Consider the following 6799-nt stretch of genomic DNA (forward strand, 5'->3'; position numbering starts at 1 on the left):
AATTATGATGAATGAGCATTAAAGCAACTTAAGAAGACATAGTAATAGTAATTCAAACTAATTTTGTGTCAACTTGGCAAAGCCACAGTAAACACATATTTGGTTAATATATCTAGATGATGCTATGAAAATAATTTCGAGATAATGTTAAAGTTAGAATGTAAGCAAAACAAATTACCCTCTAAAATGTTAGTGGGCCCCATCCAATCAACTGAAGGCCTAAGAAAAAGACTGACCTCCTATAAGGAAGAGGAGGTTCTTCTAGCAAAGTACCTTTGCACATGAGCTACAACACCAAGTCTTCCTTACACTTTAGCCAAAATCTTTAGATTCTGGTCTTGGCAGTGTCTATAGTCACATGACACATGTCTATAAAACCTCTCTCTCTGTCTCTCTCTCTCTCCTTTTGCCTCATTGGTCCCTGATATATGCACATGTTTTATATTGTATCATGTTACATGTTATATATAATATCCTTTCTCGACTAGATGTAGACATCCAATTTGTTCTCTCTCCCTGGAGAACCCTGACTAATACAAGTAGTATGCTTTTAGCATGTCTACTCAAATACTTTTTAGTCCCCTTCCTAAAAGTTTGCAGTGAAACATTAATAGTTTATATAATCAGTAGTATCACATATAGTATATAATTTCCAACTAAATGTATGTTTACATAATCCAGTTTTTAAAACTGGTATCAATATATAGACTAAAAGTTTTAAGATCAGAGCTGGTCATGGTGCCACATGCCCTTAATCCCCACAGTCAGGAGGCAGTGGTAGGAGGATCACCGTGAATTCAAAGCCAATCTGAGACTACATAGTCAATTCCAAGGCCACTTGGGCTAAAGAGAGACCCTACCTCAAAAAACCAAAAACAAACAAAAATGTTTTAAGATCAGTGGTTCAAAGAATGACTAAGTAATACATATATGAGTTCATTCTAAAAACTATAATATAGCAGCTGGGGAGATGGCTCAGTACTTAAAAGTGCCTGCTTGCAAACCTGCCAGCCTGAGTTCAATTTCCAAGAACCCACATATAGCTGGACACATAGAGGTTTTATGTGTTTGTAATCCTGATGTATCTAAGGCAATGGCAAGTGCAGCCAGAAGAATCCAGAAGCTCAGAGGCCAGCCAGACTGGGACATATGCAAAGGCAAAGACAAGGGAAACACATTTCATGCAAAGTGGAAAGAGAGAATAAACACCCAAAATTGTACTCAGACCTCCACATGTATGTTGTAGCTCTTGTATGTGCATGCACACATACGTGCACACACACACACAGCATGTACATTCACACATACATGCACATATATAATTTTTTAATTAAAATATATAACAAGATGAGCAAGATATTACAGTGAAATGTGGCCATGTGACAGCAAAACAAGCTGAGGTATCTACTTATTTTGAGGAAAGACATGGGTATTGACTTTAGGCCACCTGTGGCGAAAGGAAGACACTATATACAATTCATTGTAGAGTACATAAGTTTACAGATTTTAATTATGTTCTTCATTCTGCTTTATAAAACCAATTAAAAACTCCTTGAGCTATGAATTGATGTGTGAGGATGCCCACAACTGAGCTCCAGAGATTATAAACACTGCCAAAGTCATGGCAAAGTGGAGTCTATAAAACAGGCAGGCAGGGGAGGATTTCCAGTCAAGATAGCATCTCCTAACCACACCTCACCTCATGGGGAAGGAAAGGCAAGATCTTTGGGGTTATTTGGGGTATTTAGGGGTTTGTAGATCGTAGTAGATCTTTAGTGGGAGGGCACAGAGGAGCAAAGAAATCTGCAGATTCCCATGCTCTCAGGTAGCCCACCAGCCCCCCAATCCCCTCAAGCAGCCATCCAGCCACTGTCCCAGCTGCTGTTTCCTCCTGCAGTAGGCCATCCCAGTCATGACCACCATGCATGAACCAGGTCCTCCCGCAAGACCTGCAGTCTAAGAAGACCCAGGTCAGCAGGCTAGAATTATACCTTCCCTCAGTTTTCCTGCCACTAGGAGCCTCCACCCACAATCACCATTACACCTGCCGCTCCCCTTAGCCCCCTCCCATCACCATGCACAGTCCAGGTCCTCCTGCAGTTCCTACAGGCTTCTCGGACCCAGGTCATCAAGCTAGCATTCCATCTTACCTTGGTTTTCCTCCCACCAGGGACCTCTGTGCTCTTGACTGCCATGCCACCTGCTACCCCACTCTGCACAGACCAGGTCCTCTTGCACTTCCTGCAGGCTACTCAGACCCAGGTCAGCAGGCTAGTGTTCCTCCCTCCCTTCCCGCCACTAGGACCACCACCCATACCCTCCTGCATGTCACCTGACCTTTAGCAGTCCCATATCCCCACCCCACCATGTTCCAGGACCTGGCAGTCCCATCCACCCCATGTTACATGGTCCCAGTGGACCCCATAGTTCCATCCCCTCACCCCTAAGCATTGCAGAACCACCACACAATCCCATTCTCCCCCATCTCTGCTGCCCTGCTGCAATATCAGTCTGCTTTGTCCCATTCCCCCCTGTCCCCTCAGGCTATCTGATGATGCAATCCCATATCCTGAATCACCAACCAACAAACCACCAAGATACTAGAAGCTAACAGAACTCCAAACAGGCTGGAACAGAGAAAAATTCTCCAAGACATATTATAAAGACTCTAAACATTAATAACAAAGAGAAAGTTCTAAAAGCAGCTAGTTAGAAACAACACATTACATATAAAGGTAACCCCATCAGAATCACTTCAGACTTCTAAATGGAAACCCAGAAATCCAGAAGGGCCTAGAATAGAACACTGCAAAGTCTACGAACTTATGGCTTCCAACCCAAACTATTCTACCCAGAAAAGTATCGCTCATAATAGATGGTAAAAGAAAAACTTTCCACAATAAAAGTCAGCTTTACAACTATATGAACACAAAGCCAAACTTCAGAGAGTACTTCAGGGGATGCTCCCCATGGAAGAGTCAAATAACCAACCTCAAGTGCCTACAAGAAGCTCATCACAATAACCAAACACAGAGAAGGCATAAAAAAACTACAGTCCAAGAAAACACCAAACCACATAAAGCACCACAATATGGCAGGGGTTAAGTCAAACCTCACAGTTATTACCATAAACATTAATGGCCTTAATTCATCCATCAAGAGACATAACCTAACAGGGTGGATCAGTCTGCTGACTTCAAGAAACCCACCTCACCACTAAAGACAGACACCTCCTCAGGGTGAAAGGGTGGAAAATGATATTCCAAGCAAATAAAAATAAGAAAAGCAGATGAATGGACAATCAAGATGTGGTATATCTATATGATGGAAGTCTACACAGCAGTAAGGAAACATGACACAATGAAATTTGAAGAAAAATGGTTAAACTTAAAACAGATCATTCTCAGTGAACTCATCCAATCACAGAAAAACAATCATCACATATTCTCACTCATCTGTGGCTCCTAACCTGAATCTGCCTGAGATGCTGACATACCTAATAGGCATCTTGAGAGCCAGACAATAGGGAGGGTTGGGCAGGAGGGTAAGGTAAGGGTGTGAGGTAGGGGACACAAAACTGGACCCAAATGTAACTGGTACCATAAAATCCTATATCCTGAAAGACAGAATAAAGGTTGAACCTTTATCAGGTCCTTAGAGGGAACACCTGAATCAAAGGGAACTGGAAAGGGTATGATGAAGACTATAACCTTAATCTGCTCCTGTTTCTCTCCCTGTCTCCCCCCTATCTCTTCCTCTCCCTCTTTTCTCTATCTCCTTTATATTACCTATCTTTTTTGTCCTTCTTTTCCTTGGTGCTGGCCTGTAACTCCCAGTCTCACCATGTGGTTAACATCCACAATGAGCTATTGATCAGAGACACCTACAAGGCTTCCCCAAAGTAGACAGATTTTTTTCAGAGCACTTGATTACCCACCACAGGTTAATGGTAAGACCCTACTGCCACAGACAGTATATGCTGTTGGTACAGAAAAAGGAGAGACCTGGATGGAATCTGGAAGAGAGTCAGTCCCCAGACAGTTAGCTTGTCTAGTGCCAGAAGGTGCTACATGAGTAACTGGGGGAAAATGACCAACATCTGTCCAAGAAACTCACAGTCTAAGCTACTCAGCAGCAAACAACTTGACATGATGCTCACCGAAGTGAAATAGTGGCACACAGCCATGGTAGGAAACCAACTGCTTTCGAATTGGCCAATCGATCCTCTCAGTGGAATGGAACCCATAGCTGGAACTGGGAAACATATCCAAAATATGAGTATGCTCTCCAATATCAAGTTCCCACCAATCTTGGGCTACAAGAGGACCTACACCTATTAAAATCTCTCTAAACTAATAATGGTTATTCCATTTATCACTTCACTCTCCATTGGAGAATCTGCTTTGCTTTTTCAGATGGACATAGAACCTGAGGAGAGAATCAGCCATTGCACCTCACAAGGGCTCCAGCTGAAACCATAGAGTAATCGGGGAAATGAGCAAGAGTGCTGCTTTCTTAGGGAACCTGGTATTAGCACAAGGGAGAAGGAGATAAACACAGAGAACACTCAACTCCTACCAAACCAGATATCCAGAGACACAGGGGCTCCCAAGACCTCATCTTGTGAGATCTAGTAGGCCTAAAACAAACCCAGCTTGGCTCTGGAAAAGTCACAAAAGAGGGGGCAGAAAGATTGTTAGCATCACAAGTTGGGACATTATGTACAGAGACATTACCTCTTCCCCATAACTATGGCTTCCCCCACAATTCACGACCCACAATCCCCAATGAGAAGGATCTCTTCAAAGTGGGGAGGACAGGAAGGAGGCTAACTATGGTACCAACATTTCCATTTACACAATGAGTATGTGCATAACTAATAAAGAAAAAAAGGGAAAATGAAGATGAGTGGAAATTATATAACATGTCAAGATGTTCATGTGTATGATTTTGATTTTAGCCTGTTTATAATAGCATGGAGTCAGGGTTTTTTTTATATGTGTTGGCTTACATGATAATTTTTCATGGACACAGGAAGATTAGACTTTTAGATAAGAATGCCCTTTCCTGTGTTGACAAGAAAAAAACTGTGCCTATCAGGATATCTGGCATCTCTCTTCTACAACAAGCAAGTATCTAATTGTCTAATTCTACTTGTTTTTTTGAAATGACAAGATTATATTTTAATAATAATTTTATTAGTACAGAAGAACCCCCACTAGTAGTTACATAGTGCAAAAATCTGGTAACCCCCAAATATAATATAATAATCATTCTTTATTCAGAAACAGAACAAGATGAAAATCCCTTCAAGTTATAATCCATATTAATTTTGCTAGTTCTTATTAGAGCATTACAATTATGACATTAAATTATAAATTGAAGTGGTATGCTTAGAAATTAAATTACAAAATAATACAATACTTTCAGGTTGTGGTGCACCAATAAAGATTAAACTTTTATCATTAATTAGGATTGAGATTTCAGATTAGGTAGTTGTCTAATTCTACTTGTAATGTATTCATGTAAGAGGAAAATAAATAAGAGGTCACACATGGAATCCATAAAAAAAAAATGCAGGTAGGGAGGAGATTGATGAACTTTGACAGCCTTATTATTATCTCATACATATTAATTTCTCCTCATTGTGATTTATAATATAAAATAGCAAATAATGTTTAATTTACTGACAGATAAATAAATATGCATATGTCTGGAGTGGGTGTTCCGGTTTTTGTGAAACACAGCTTTGGAGAATCTTGTCTACACAGAGGTTTTTCTTGCATTTTCTTTTCCTTGCAAGTTCCTACTCACCCTCCTGTCAATGGAGCTCAGGAGACACCTCTGTAAGAGACTCTTCCGGGATCTGCCAGCAGGGGTCGCCATGCTCTCCCATCCTCAGGGACGGACTCCACATCGCATCTGCTCAGTTAAAACATCCCAGCTCTCTGTGATGAGTCCAGAATCAGGTTGGAGTTGGAAGCAGAATTAGATTCCTGAGATTTACATTCTTAGAAATCTGCATTCAGAGGCACTTGCTAAGCCCCTTCACCAAGTAATGGAAAGACTTCCATCCTTACTCAGCTTTGCTGATGGATGCATTCAGTTGTCAAACTTGAGTCCCTCTGCAAAGAACTGCCGTGGTAGACATTTTTACTTTTAATACTTTTTAAGTTTTCAAATGTATAAAACATTAAGAGAATGATATAAGAACATATATATATTCTTCCCTAGATTATTAATATTTTATTATATTGGCTTACTTAATAGCAATTGCTTCTTCTTCCCCTCTTTCTTTCTCCCTTTCACTCTCTCCTCTCTCCCTCCTCCCACTCACAAACACACACTGAGCACTTATAATAACATCACAACCAAGACATCCATATGAATTCAATTATGTTCTAATAAATGGTCAATCTTCAACTTTTCCTATTTGGTATCAAAATGTCTTTATAACTTTTTTAAAAAAAAATTTCTGACTCAGAATCCAATCCAATTCAATCAAGATTTTAGACTCCTCACCTTTTAATTTTTCATGGCACTGTTTTTGAAAGCCCAAACCAGTTATCATACAGAATGTCTTTTCTATATTCCAAATTTGTTTTGGTAAGAGCTCAAATATTTCAAGAATATTACACAGCCAATGCTGTTCACATCACATGAGGTCATCTGCTCTTATTATTAGACTTGCTAAATTTAACTCATTAAAAAGCTACTTTTCGGGCTGGAGAGATGGCTTAGCGGTTAAGCGCTTGCCTGTGAAGCCTAAGGACCCCGGTTCAAGGCTCGGTTCCCTAGG

The 6799-nt window shown here is 40.4% G+C and overlaps 1 pseudogene; it reads right to left on the reverse strand.

Annotated features, from left to right (window-relative positions):
• Positions 1-5886, reverse strand: part of LOC101615492 — a 51547-nt pseudogene extending 45661 nt beyond the window's left edge.
• Between the last annotated feature and the right edge of the window lie 913 nt (positions 5887-6799).

The sequence above is a fragment of the Jaculus jaculus genome, chromosome 6 (genome assembly GCF_020740685.1).
Source record: "Jaculus jaculus isolate mJacJac1 chromosome 6, mJacJac1.mat.Y.cur, whole genome shotgun sequence".
Lineage (NCBI taxonomy): Eukaryota > Metazoa > Chordata > Mammalia > Rodentia > Dipodidae > Jaculus > Jaculus jaculus.